Source organism: Hylobates moloch, unplaced genomic scaffold (assembly GCF_009828535.3).
Source record: "Hylobates moloch isolate HMO894 unplaced genomic scaffold, HMol_V3 SCAFFOLD_4, whole genome shotgun sequence".
NCBI lineage: Eukaryota > Metazoa > Chordata > Mammalia > Primates > Hylobatidae > Hylobates > Hylobates moloch.
The window spans coordinates 41,393,300-41,408,126 of NW_026652279.1; the positions used below are offsets into that span (position 1 = coordinate 41,393,300).

The 14,827-nt window shown below is 39.3% G+C and overlaps 1 long non-coding RNA gene across 1 annotated transcript; it reads right to left on the reverse strand.

The window, feature by feature from the left end:
- Positions 1-3,326: 3,326 nt before the first annotated feature.
- Positions 3,327-4,490, reverse strand: LOC131383237 (uncharacterized). The gene is made up of 3 exons (XR_009213112.1): positions 4,385-4,490; positions 3,752-3,856; positions 3,327-3,427 (listed from the first exon to the last, which is right to left on the reverse strand). It is a non-coding gene; the product is annotated as an uncharacterized LOC131383237 (long non-coding RNA).
- Between the last annotated feature and the right edge of the window lie 10,337 nt (positions 4,491-14,827).

The following is a 14,827-nucleotide window of genomic DNA, read 5'->3' on the forward strand; positions in this document are numbered from 1 at the left end:
ACATTTATAGTAACTTGATTTTCAATAAGGCCATCAAGACAATTCCATGGAGGAAAGAATAGCCTTTTGAATAAATGGTCCTGGGATGTTGGACACCTATCTCATGCCAAAAACAAAAATTAATTTAAAGGGATCATAAGCCTGGAGGTAGGAGCTAACATTATAAAACTCTTAGAAGAAAACATAAGAGTAAATCTTTGTGACTTAGATTAGGCAATAATTTTTTAGATATAACACCAACAGCACAAGTGACAAAAAAAAAGATAAATTGGACTTCATCAAAATCGGAAAATTTACTGCTTCAAATGACATCATCAAGAAGTGAAAAGACAACTCAGAAAAGGAGAAAATTTCTGCAAGTCAAATATTTGCTAAGGAACTGGTATTCAAAATATATCAACTCTTACAACTCAATAATAAAAAGATAACCCATTTTTTATGGACAAAGAATTTGAATAGACATTTCTCCAAAGAAGATGTACAAATAACCAGTAAGCATATTGAAAGATGCCCAAGATTAGCCACCAGAGAGATGCGAATCAAAACCACAAATGTCACTCACATCTACTAGAATGACCAGAATAAAAAAGATCATGAGTGCCGGCAAGGATGTTGACAAATCAGTAACCTCATACATTGCTGGTAGGAATGTAAAATTGTGCAGCTGCTTTGCAAAATAGTCTGGCGGTTCCTCAAGGTTAAAAAATAGTTACCATATGACCCAGCAATTCCACTCGTAGGTATATACCCAATATAAATGAAATTTAACATAAATTTCCACATAAAAACATATATGTGAATGTTCACAGCAACATCATTCATCAGAGACAAAAAGTGAAATCAGCCCAAATCTTCATCAACTGATGAATGGATAAATAAAATGTGCTAATATCTACATAATGGAATAAACTATTATCCAGAAATAAAAAGAAATGAAGTGCTGACATATGCTACAACATGGATAAACCTTTAAAACATTATGCCAAGTAAAAGAAGCCAGTTTAAAAAGACCACATATTGTATAATTTCAGTTATATGAAAGATCTAAAATAGGCAAATCTATATAGCTAGAAAGTAGGTTAGTGGTTGCCTAGGACTGAGGGATATGGTGAAGGGAATGGAGAGTGACTGTGAATGAGCATGGGGTTTATTTTTAGGGTAATTAAAATGTTCTAAATGATAAGAGTGGTGATGATTTCACAATTATGTGAATATACTAAAACAATTAAATTGTACACTTCAAATAGGTAAATTTTATGGCATGTAAACCATTTTTCATAAAGATATTTTTTAAAGATTTAAAAAATATAGCTTTTTTGGACTAAAAATAATATATGTTCATTATAGAATGTTGCATAAAACACAAGTACAAAAGAGAAAACAAAAAATGCCTACAATCCTATCATGCAGAGGTTACCAGTAATTACTGTTCATATTATGATAATAACAATAATAATACATCCTATCTTTTAAATATCCATATAGTTAAACAACTTGGGCTCATGCTACACATACAAGCTACTATTTTGCTTTTTAAAATTTTAACATGATAGTGTGGGTATTTTCCCAAGTCATTAAAAATTTAAATAAATGCTCTTAACGGTTGTAAATATTTATGGCTAGTTACTGGGAGATCCAGGATTGCAATAGTGTTTTGCATGCTTTGATTAATTGCCAGGCCCATACAGACTAGACCTGAAAGGTAACTGCCCAACCTTTGCATGAAGTCAGACTCCGTTAATACTTCTTGTATAGAGGCTGTATTACCTTGGACAATTATCTCACCTCTCTGGACTTCTGTTTAGTCACCCCTACATGCTGTGATTGGTAGATGATGGCCAAAGTCCCTGCCAGAGCTAACCCTCCAAAGAAGTCTTAGTAAGGGTCTCTAAGTCAGGGATACAGGAAAGTAGAAGGAATTAGCTCACCGTGCAAGTTTATTCATCACCATCCTTTCCTTCTTGATGGAGAGGCAGGTGAGGTCACACGTGGCAGAATAAATCAATGACCTCTGCCTGAGGCTACAGATACTTTAACACAAGGAACGTAAGGCCCACGAGTCAACCACATAGTGGAATGTGCCCAGGCCTTTGTTAATAATTAGACCCAAGTTCAAGTCCTGGGTTCTAAGACTGTCAGCTGTGTAGCCTTTGGTAAATACTTTCTCTCAGCCTTGGTTTCTCCTCTGCTAAATACTGTAATGTTAGTATCTAACTCAGAGGTCATTGTGGGGTTAAATACCTTATGCAAAAGTACCTGGGTCCACCCTAGCATATGGTATGTGTTCAGTAAATACCTGTTCTTTTTCTAATATGCTTTTTTTTTCAAATTCCTAACTTGAAAAAGTTTAGACGGTTTAGAAGTAATAGAATAGCTACACAAAAAAGAATCCATCAAATTTTCTCTGGAGGACTCTATTAAGGTTCCCCAGAATGTAGACAGCCTTTGATATGGCAACTTAAAGACAGCTCAGAATTTATGAGTGGAAGCAGTGAGTCCATTTCTTCCCTCCTTGCTTATTACACAGGGACTCCCCTTCTCCGAACTTATATGACTTAGATCTATTCATGCAGTCTATAGTCTTAGATCTGTAAGTGCAGTGTGGTATATGTATAAGAAAAATGAAGTGCATAAACTTTAGATTCAGAAAGAATGGGTTTGAATCCTGAGTCTTGTGCTTGTTAGCTATGTCCTTAGTCAAATTATTTAACTTGTTGGTTTTCTCATATAGAAGGGGGACAGTAATAACAATTAAAATAGAGGTAAAGATTAAAGTGACATATGTAAAGTTCCAGGCACACGGTGAGAGGCTAATAAATGGCCACTATGACTACTCAGCCTGCCACGTCATAAAGCTGATGTTCTGTGCAGAGGAAAAGAAACTTCATCAATAGTAAGAGCCGCATCTATCAGGAGAAAGCTGTCAGTCTCTGAAGCATGTTTTTTTTCAAGCCCAGAGAGACTCTACTTCACCACCTTATCTTGCCCAAGGCTCCAAGCGTATGTTCCTGATGCTTCTTTAAATCCCCAAAGTGCCAAGGCATGCCTGATATATTTGACATTCTGTAAATACTAATGAATGATGACTTTTTTGTGGTGAAATGCACCCCACTTTCACTGTTCCTTTTGGATTTGCACTTACTTGGGTACTTGTGGATGATTCTGAAGAGCTGGTTGTTCACATCTGTCTCCGTTATGTGGCAGACATATTTCTCATTTAACTTGACAGGGTATTTCAGGATGGAGAACACCCTGTAGAAGCCATTCATCTGCTCCTCCAGGATTTCCACGATGCTGTGGTTGCTCAAGACCCTCTCTGTCCGGTCCAGCCATGTCACAATGAGCGTGAGGTACCAGTCCTTTGAGATGCATGTGGCCACATCCTCATGATCAGTCCTGTCAAACTGCACCTGGGGCATTTCAGAGTCTGATTGGAAAAAATAACAAAACAATTAGTTCCTTTTTTATTTCAGCCCCAAGAGGCTCAGGCTAGCAGAAAACATGCTCTCGCTTTTTACATTAACCCCTTATGTAGGCAATATATCTTGAGGTTCACTGTAGTTAAAATTTTGATCCAAGCATAGTAAGAGAAGAACAGGATACATGTATGATCCTGCCTTTCAGTTCTCATCTATCACTGCTGCCTTTATTTTTTTGGAATCTTCCCCTCTTTGAGTGGATTCATTCCAGATTCACCACTCAACTCCAGATACCCTGCTGGGAACCACAGAAGATAACGAATTATTCTCACCACCACCACCTTCTCATGTCTTCCAACTCTTATCCTGGAGGAATTCTGCCATGCCTTCCCCAATCCCTGAAAGTCTCTGATGGAGAAAAAGCTCTTCATGCAATCCTGTGAAGGGTAAGGATCCCTGGATCACTTTGGAGATCCACTGATCCAGTCCAACCTACATTTTAATAGTGAGAAAAGTGAAGCCTAGAAAAGCTAGATGAGTTACTCAAAGTCATCCAAAATTAGAATATGGGCCTCCTGACTCCCAATGCAGGGCTCTTCTCACTAAACCACATGTCACATCTCAGCGTTTTCATGTAAGACTGTTATCTCATATTTTGATTTTTCAGTGTTACAACCTGTTTGGAGAGTTTTTGATAGACCAGTGCTTGTTGTTGTGGTGGTTGTTGTTGTTGTTGTTAATGTTTTATTTGTCTGTGTGAATGAATGATGTATACAGGTATAGATACAGCATCTTTTGCTCAGGGCAATATTTTAACTAAGATGAATTGACATGATGTGAATAAGAAGAACTGATAATAATTTGAGTAAAAGGGGAAAAGTGAGAGAACTAGATAAGTTGTCACTGTTATAACTTATGAATAGAGACAGAGCTTGAAATCAAGTTCACTCAATAAATTCCCTTACCTTCTACTGTTAGCTTAATTGTACTTTCACCTCTTCCATCTGGTGTGATGGCTGAGCACTTGTAGATAGCTTCATCCATGAAATCCACATTTCTTAGTAAAAGTGATAGAGTCCCCTCAGAAATTTCAGCCTGGTCCACAGATACTCTTCCCTCATACAAGGAATTTGATCTTCTAGTTGCTCTGTGTTATTGTGAAACTGATAAGCCAACTTTGAGAAAACTTCAAAAAAATCATAGTACTTGAAAAGGAGGTAATATTCTTTATTATCCTCTACCTCATATGCCTCTTTGATGTCTTCTCTTTCCCAAGAAAACTCAAGATTTTCGGTGCCCTTCACAAAGGAGAAATGACAGGAGAGGGTAACATCAGTGAATGGATGGGCCCGCAGCTCCTCTGTAGACACCAAGAATGTCAAAGAAGAAATGAAGTTAATAAAGACCAATCAGCACTGCATCAGGTAAGATTTAATAAGCGATAAAAGTAATCACTCTATCTATTTCATGCATAAGGGATTTAGTACAGAGAACTAGACACTTAGAAAATCATTGGAAGGCTGAAGAAATGAGCCCAAAGAAGGGCATGGAAGGTGAGATGTGTAATACGTGTGTCTGTCCTCCCCCACATTATGCTAGGCTCAACAACACTGCAGTACTGGTCTTCTGGAAGAACAGTTGCCTCTGCCTTATCAAGAAGGTGGTGATGCAGGAAGTCATCACCACGGGTGTTGCTTCCATAGCCAATCTGCACCTTCTAGATTGCACTGGCCAAAGAAAGGATGCCTCATGCACTATAACCTTTCTCCCCACTTCAATCAGTTGCCATTTAATTCTTGAGAAAATATATCTGATTGGCAGACTCTAAGTCATTCCCAGAACCCTAACTGCAAAGGAATCTTGGAAATATGTTTTACTCTCCAGTTTCAGCAATCCAGGAATGCACATCAGAAAGGAAGAAAAAGATGTTCAGTAAGTAAGTCTATTCTACCTGCCACAAATATCTACCAATCTGGGCAGAGCTATCAATAGCAGGACCTGAGGGCTATAGGGAATATAGCCATGCACTATATATATTCATAGAATAATGACATGGAATAGAATGCTGATGTGTTATATTTGCAAGAAAGCTTACAGATCCTCCGATTCAATGTTTTTGAACTATTTTTCCCAAAGCCCACCTCATAGGTTGCCACTGATGACCAGGTGAAGACCAAATCAGTGAGATCTCCACTCCCCTAATACTTCAATCAGAACAATCCCTCCCTAGTTTACTTTAAAAATTAGGCTTCCAAATCGAATTCTTCTGTAAAATGTCACTGCTACTAAAAGACAAAACTGATTCCCAGGAAGCAAAATTGCTTAAGATCACAAAGTAAGATACTAGTACCACTGCAAAAAGAAACAAGACCTCTCAGAGTTTAAAAAGAACCATTAGGGTCGTGGTTACCAAACTTTTGAACATAAAAGACTAATTAAATTCTCAGCTTGAGTAAGAGAGAATAATGAGACTTAAACATTATGAAAATATGGACTCCAATAGGAAGGCAATTTTTTTCCTCCCAGAGACAATATGCAGGTGACAAACAAGCAGTGGAAAGGCAGAAGAGTTGGTCAGTGTGAGCCTAAATAAGACTACTGTTTGATATTTCATCTCACCTCATTATATCAAATAAGGTGAGATGAAATAGAAGACAAAATAGGTTATGCACCAAGAGCAAATTCAAATGGTAAGTTAGTAGACAAGGAAGCTTCCAAGCCATCAGCCCAGCAAAGAACAGCCTAAGAGACGTGTAATAGAGAACATTCCAGATGAATGACAGATACAATCTGCTCATTCCAATAGTGATAACCACGTGGCTGTTGATGGGGGTGCCCAGATATTTGGTCAAACATTATTCTGAATGTGTCTATGAGGGTGTGTCTGGATAAGATTAAAATTTGAGTGGACAGACTGAGTAAAACAGATTGTCTTCCCTAATGTAGGTGCCCTCATCTAATCAGTTGAAATTCTAAATAGAACAAAAAAGCCAACCTTCCTTCAAGTAAGAGGGAACTCTTGCTTTTACTGCTTGAGCAGTCTTTTCCTGCCTTCAGACTCAGACTAGAACTATTCCATAGACTGTTCTGCACCTCCAGCTCGCTGACTGCAGACCTTGGGACTTCTCAACCTCCACAAGCACACCTGCATGACCCAATTTCTTCAAAAAAAAATCAGGCTCTCTCTCTCTCTCTCCACCCCCCTGCCAACCCCCTCTCTCTCTTTTCCAGTTTGTTCTGTTTCTCTGGAGAACTCTGACTATATCCGGTAACATTTATCAAGTATTTACAATGTTCTAAACATATTCTAGGAGCTTTTCTGGCATTAATTCATTTAATCTGATACTAACACTGAGGCAGGTAATTATCCCCAATTTACTACTGAGAAAACCAAGGCACAGTGGGTGAAGTAAGTTACTCAAGGATACACAGCTAGTGAGCAGTAGAGCTGTCATTCAATGCTAGGCAGTCTGACTCCAAAGCTCTCCAACTGAAATGTGCTCTTTCGTCTCCTAATAGTAGGCACTGGTTCGAAGTTTGATGAATGAATCAGTGACTAATTAAATGAATTAATGACTACAAGACAGGCTGGAAAGGAAGCAAAGAGAAATAACTTGCATAACCTTTAGAAGGATTGATTTGCAAGTAAAAACATGAAGTGCTTTCTTGCTCAAATTATTTTTCTGAAGTGGTTATCACCAAAAAGCAGTGTTTTATAATTTTTGTGGGACTTTTTTTTTTGTAAAATCCTGGTCTGACGAATTGCAAATCCAAGTTCTAGTTCTAAGTACCCCCTTACTAATCATTTGGCATCAGGAAAGGCACTTAATCTGTCTGAGTTATAGCTTCCTTGTGTATAATTAGAATGATAACACCTGCCCGAGGTTTTAATGAAATACCATGGGATCTTACAGACTGTTTTTATATGACATGGCTCAGTCATTTTCTAGAGGGACAGGAGTAGAGTAGATGAGTGGACACTTTAGTAAGCTGTTCCCCCACCCCAATGTCTCTCACAAGAATATGTAGTTTACCCATGAGTGGTCCTTGATTCTAGCTTCTCCAGTTATACTCAGAATTTCTTGCTACAGTTGTACCCTTTCTGGCCCAAGGGAAGGGGTCTCAAACTCAGGGTTGGGCTCTAGCCAATGCATCATGAAACACAACTTCCTGCTGATGTAACTGGTATAAAAGACAATTTCTAACTGATATGTCTGCAGATGGCCCTGCTTGAATCTGAGTAGCTCCTTTGTCTATTTCAATCTGTGTTATTTCTAAACCATGTGTGTTTAGCTTCCCAAGCCTTAAGAGGCCGAGGCAAAAGCTCAGAAAAAGGTTAATATTGTAGGAAAACACTTAGAAAAATGTAGAAAGATACTGTCTAAAGCATCTGCCATGGTCCTAGCACATCGTATTAAGTTCTTAATATTGCTACAAAATGTGAGATTAGAATCAACAGATCATTCTCTTTCTTGCCTACATACATACCTATTCCTTTATTTGGTTGAGTTTTTCCTAACTATGAGTGGATTACCACCTTACTTTGCTTACTGCTCTCCTCTACCTGCACACACACACACACCCACAGCCAGCCCCCCTGCCCTCCTCCCCACCACACACACACACACACACACACACAGAATAATAAAACATCAAGAGAAAAGAGCCACCAAATGTAACCTGGGTTGACCAGGCCTTGTACTAACTCCTGAGTTGAACTCTGGAGCCTGAGGATGCCTTCAAGTTGCTGCCACCTTTAAGGGACTGACAGAACTGCTGCAGGTCTCTGGAAGATGGCATAAGCCTGAAGACTATAAATGTGTTTGATCACTTTATGGAGTAGTTATACAGCCAGATTTGGGATACACAGTATTTTTTTAAAAAACTTTCGCTTATGGACTTTTGGTTAGCTGAACCATATTAACATTTCCAACATCTGTATATTGTTTGTCACCAAGAGATGTGAAGATTTGAGTACAAAAAGACTTACATAAACCCTTTGTTGACTGCCCATCCAGATTTTCAGGACAGACCTGATTTCAAATATTTTGGATGCTACACTATAAATTGGCATTTGTCAGAGTCACTTGAAAGTGGGCGTCTAGTATTGTTTTCTTTGGTTTGGTTGGGAAGTTCACACTATAGATACGACTGAGATTAGTCATTCAGATATAGCTTCAAATGGACAAACCAAATTGGGGGGTGGGGTGGAAGTTTTTCTCGTTTAAAAAAAGAAAGCAGAATAAACAATAATGATTTATAATATGTCTGTTATTTTCTCCCATCTGCTCTTAACCATTTCCTATGAAGTAAATATAGATTTTTAAAATAAATATAATTTTTTGCTGTAAAAAATAAATTTGTTATTTTCATTTAACAAATGAAAAGAATGAGGTTCAGAGAGATTATGTCGTTTATCTCCAAACAAATGTTTTCCTCACTATCCCCAAAGCTATTTCATAAATGCCCACAAAGTTTTTTGAAAAATGACTCACCTGCACTGTGAAGAAGTATGTTAGCAGTCACCAAAAAGAAGGACATTTTGTAAGGAACAAAATGAAAGGCAGAAAATTTGCTTCAGCCAAGAAAGTATGGGGTAGCATAACCATGGAACTACCTGCCACTGGGACCCAGGATGGCCCTCACAGACACCCCCTTTAGATTCCATGCCCACCAGTGCACCTTTAGTAGGCAGGCTTCCAGCACCTCAGTACCCCATGTGGGAATGTCTACTGAGTCAAGTTCACACAGGCTAATCCTGTGCAGGTTTGTTTGTTTTGCTGTATGAACCAGGAGCTCTCTTTCTATAATATGAAAATCTGCCTAAGTCACAGTTGAAGTCATTTGGATCTGAAGTCAGCCCTGAAGATATATGAGGGACAAAAGACAGTTTCCTATGCTTCCCAAGCCATGTTCACTGGCCTTTCTGGATGTTGCTGGTGCAAGTCCAAAGTGGAGGACATTTAACTAGTAGATATACAAGTGTATCTTAGAAGTCATGGTGCAATGCTTCCCAAATGGAGAAAAATAACCAAGAGACAGTACTAAATGAGTCTGCCCAACCAGGGCCGTAGTTTAATAGGAATGGCATTAACAAGCTTAGGATAGCTTTGGAAGGGGTAGAAGAAAGGAATTAGGAACTCTCAGCTCTTTCAAGAAACTCTGACACAAATGCACATCTACATACAGGTAAAGCCACCGATTCTCACAGAATCCAGCCTCCCTCTCTGGCCTCATCTCTCACTATTCCCCCGCACTTTACGTCCCACCTACCATCCCAAAGTTGTGGTGCTGTCCAAATCCTCCGTGCCTGGCACATCCCTTATCACCACTGCCTTCATCCACTCCCCAGCTACTCACTTATTCATAACTCTGCCCAAGGCTGGGCTCCGTGGCTCATGCCTATAATCCCAGCATTTTGGAAGGCTGAAGCAGGCAGATCACTTGAGGCCAGGAATCTGAGATCAGCCTGGCCAACACAGCAAACCCCGTCTCTAATAAAAATACAAAAAATTAGCTGGGCCGTGGTGGTGCACGCCTGTAATCCCAGCTACTCGGGTGGCTAAAGCATGAAAATTGCTTGAACCCGGTAGGCAGAGGTTGCAGTAAGCCAAGATCGTGCCACTGCACTCCAGCATGGGTGACACAGCGAGACCCTGTCTCAAAAAAACAAAACAAAACAAAACAAAACAAAAAAACAACTCTGCCCAAGTAGCACTTCTCAAGCCCTCCCAGACCCATATGCAGTTCATCATTCCTTCTTCTTTATTTTTAACATACTTTTATTGCTGCATGAATCACACTGCATGACAATTATTTCTTTACTTCTTCTTTGGCCCCTCACTATTTCCAAGAAAACAAAGGTAACATAATCGTACTCTCTCAGCATATGTTTGTTTCTCCTCTTCTTCCTGTTATCTATTTAGGATTTAAAAAAAATCTGCTACAGTCCTTCAAGTCTATGATACATCATAATAATAGCAACTTTACATCAAATGTTTACAAATGCCAAATTTCATCTATAAAATGAGACTATAAAGTAGGTACTACTATTATCTTCATTTTATAAGTGAGAAACAAAGGCAGAGGGAAAATAAATAATTCATCCAGGTTACGCAGAGACAAGACTCTCACTCTGTAGGTTAGCTGAAGCCTGTACATTCCACCTAAACTCTGACCTGACAAACCTCTGCTACGTCACCCGCACACCATGGGAAGCCACATCACCCAGGGCATCCACCAAAACAGGACGCTCATGGGCTGATGAAGCAGATGACTTTCAGAATATTATAGGAACTCTCTTTCTAAAGCCTATTAGACACTGAAAAATATGTGCTCTGTGGGTTGAACAGTAACAGATACAGAAATCTTCAGAAGAAAACAAGGACAAAGGAGTAGCCATTCCAGCCAATGACCAAATAAAGCATTTCTGCGTTCAGTGGGACAAGTGGTAAGATTCTTTGTCAAGTCTATATACTCTATATGAATCTGATCAGTGATTGACATCATCTTCTGATTTAGAAAATATCTCTTCATGGTACATGTAGTAAAATATTTTAAAGACGTATCTAAAATAATATAAAATTTAAAAGATAATGTGGCAGATAGCAGCTACTAGAGCTACAGGTCTTTTTTTTTTTTTTTTTTTTTTTGAAACAGAGTCTTGCTCTGTTGCCCAGGCTGGAGTGCAGTGGCACAGTTGCGGCTCACTGCAACCTCCATCTCCAGGGTTCAAGTGATTCTCCTGCCTTGGCCTCCTCAGTAGCTGGGATTACAGGTGTATGCCACCACGCCCAGCTAATTTTTGTAATTTTTAGTAGAGATGTGGTTTCCCCATGTTGCCCAAGCTGGTCTTGAACTCCTGGCTCAAGTGATCTGCCCGCCTCAGCCTCCCAAAGTGCTGGGATTATAGGCACAAACCACCACGCCCAGCCTATCATTAATAGAGACAGAGACTATAGTCAAACGTCATGGGGAAAAAGATTGTAGAAATATAACATCTTTTCGATTCAGTAAAACTTTATTACTATTTCTAAGATATATAAGTTTTTCGGCCGGGTGCAGTGACTCACGCCTGTAATCCCAACACTTCAGGAGGTCAAGGTGGGTGGATCACCTGAGATCAGAGGTTTGAGACCAGCCTGGCCAACACGGTGAAACCCCGTCTCTACTAAAAATACAAAAAATTAGCTGGGTGTGGTGCTGCATGCCTGTAATCCCAGCTACTCAGGAGGCTGAGGCAGGAGAATCACTTGAACCCAGGAGGCAGAGGTTGCAGTGAGCCAAGATCGTGCCATTGTACTCCCTCCTGGGCAACAAGGGCAAAACTCTGTCTCAAAAACAAAAACAAACAAACAAAAAAAAAACAGGCCATGCATGGTGGCTCACGCCTGTAATCCCAGCACTTTGGGAGTTTGAGGCGGGTGGATCACGAGGTCAAGAGATTGAGACCATCCTGGCCAACATGGTGAAACCTCATCTCTACTAAAAATACAAAAATTAGCTGGGAGTGGTGGCACGCACCTGTAGTCCCAGCTACTTGGGAAGCTGAGGCAGAAGAATCGCTTGAACCAGGGAGGCAGAGGTTGCAGTAAGCCGAGATCGTGCCACTGCACTCCAGCCTGGTGACAGAGTGAGACTCTGTCTAAAAAAAAAAAAAAAACAAAAAACTTTTTCATCATTCTGAAAGACATAAATCCTAAAGCCTTTCTAATTCCCCCACCCCAGTCAGTTATAATCTTTGCTCCTCAGCACTTGCACTACATTTGCTATTGTTACATGACACTCTCGTTTAAAAAAGCTTATTTTTAATTATCCTAATAGTAGCACAGTTTCACTGTAAATAATTTTTTGAAAAAATAGAAAAGAATAAAGAACATTAAAATCCCTCTTAATTCATCACCCAGACCGCCACTACTACCATTTTAGAGTATTCCAGTTTTTTACATGTGTACTTTTTCAGAAAACTCAATTTGTATATACAGTTTAGTGACTAGTTTAATTTTCCTCATGACACTATTTTGTGAGTATTTCTCCTTCATTAAATATTCTTATAGCCTGGTCTACTTTGTCTTGCAGTTATTTATATGCCTATCTAATCAGCCCTGCTAGACCATAAGTTCCCTAAGCGCATGGCTAGGTCCTCTTTGTCTTTCATATGTTCATCATGGTGTTCTACAAGTTGTAGGCACCCAATAAGTATTTGTTGAATTAACTGAATTGAATTGAATTTGGTGTAAGATTCTTATGAAGTTTCACTTTATAACAGGAACAAGAGGCCGGGCGTGGTGACTCACACCTGTAATCCCAGCACTTTGGGAGGCCGAGGCAGATGGATCACCTGAGATCAGGAGTTTGAGACCAGCCTGGCCAACAAGGTGAAACCCCATCTCTACTAAAAATACAAAAAATTAGCCAGGCACGCATGGTGGCGGGCTCCTGTAATCCCAGCTACTCGGGAGGCTGAGGCAGGAGAATTGCTTGAACCCGGGAGGTGGAGGTTGCAGTGAGCCCAGATTGCACCACTGCACTCCAACCTGGGCAATAAGAGTTAAACTCCATCTCAAAAAAAACAAAACAAAACAAAAACAAGGAACAAGAAAAAAGAAAAACAACAAAGACAGAAAAAAAATCATAAACTACTAAAGACAAGTATAAACTATCCCAAAACAGAAAATTCTAGCAGTGCACACAGATTTTGCATTGTACCCTTTTCACCTCTGGTTTGTAGAAAAACAATGAGAACTCTAATGAACCAGCTCTAGGTGGCAACAAAGTGTAAAGGGAATGTAGATACCTCAACACTTCAGTCACATTGTCAGTCATTTGACTCTCCAGTTTACAAACACAGTCAACAATTTCTCCCCAATAAATAGTCTCTCTATCAAAAGAGCTTACCTGTATTACAGCTGGTTCCTCTGATCCACCAGGTGAGAAGCAAGTGAGGTGGAATCAGCATGTCTTTGAAGGGACACTTGTTGCTGTCCCCAGGGAAAGTGCTTGGTGATACTGTTATTACCAAATTGTTGCTACAAAAGCTCAGCAAAGAGCTCCATGAGACTTAATATTTCAATGGCTGTATTTGTTAGGTAAAAAAAAGTGTTTGCAAGGTATTATGGGAGAAGAATGGAACAAAAGGAACTCCATAATTTTTCAATGTTGGGGAATTATTCTGCACCTATTTTTTCAAAGTAACATATTTGAAGAATAAATAACAGGGGAATAATGCTCACTATACAACTTTTGGTAAAAAAATTAAGATATAAAACTTAATATACATATACATATATGTATGATTTCAACTTTGTGGGAAGAAATATGTACATACAGGAAAAGAAAGAAATACGCCAAAATGTAAACCATAGTTGTTTCTGGATGGTGAGAGTGTGTGTGATTTCAGTTGTTTTCCTTTCATATCTCTGAAATTTCTAAAGTGACCTTTTACATTTACATTACAATAAATACTTTGTAACTGGAAAAATTAAGAAATGAAAAGAATGACTTTATACACATAATGTGGTACAGTGAGCGACAGTACAGGAAGGAGAGAGTGAGATTTGTTCTTTACTCTCTACCTCTTAGGGATAAGCATGGTTTGTATCTCCTATTTGAAGCCTTCTCCATTACCCTTGAGGCTCAAGTTCAGTAGTGGCCAATTCTTTATTACGGAACCCTTCTCTCTCCAACCCCACAGCACATGGGTTACATCTGGGTCTAAGCTGGGTTGACCTAGTCCTGACACTCAGCACAGTCCAGGTAAATGATAGAGAAGGGTTTGAAGGAACATTTCCCCTGGTAAAGAGACTTACTACAACAGGGTAAATAAGAAGAAGACAAGAATAGGACACCTGTTGCTGGGAGTGGGTGCCAGAGGCAGCTTCTCCCTAAGTTCCTCACCCCATCAGACTATGAATGAAGCAGTTAGTTCCTGGTTTTGCGTCTCTAGAACTTCTCAGTTTCTCTAATCACTTTTAGTGGGTGAGTGAAGGAAACAACTATGCAGTTTCAAAATAAAGCTATATCCATTAACACAACCTGTTGAAGAATTTTTGTTTTGGTTTTGTTTTTGTTTAGCCCCAACAGCATCTACTATAATTTTTTTAACATAGTAGGCTCTCAAGAAAACAACTGGAATATAATGGAATGAAATAATTATGACCAGTTTGTGTCACTTCTCGAATTCATGCTATGGGGGCTAAGGCTTGACTTACATTTGACTTTCACCTGAAGCAGAGGAGGAATATCTTGATGCTAGCACAGTATTGAGAAACCATGAGGAATACTTTGTACTCATATACAAGACTATTTCTACAGGTGCCACAATCCACAGACTCTACCAAGCCTTGCAGTCTTTGTGAAAAGACTGCAAGGCTAATAAGGAAACATGAGCTATTAAGGAAATGGGATCT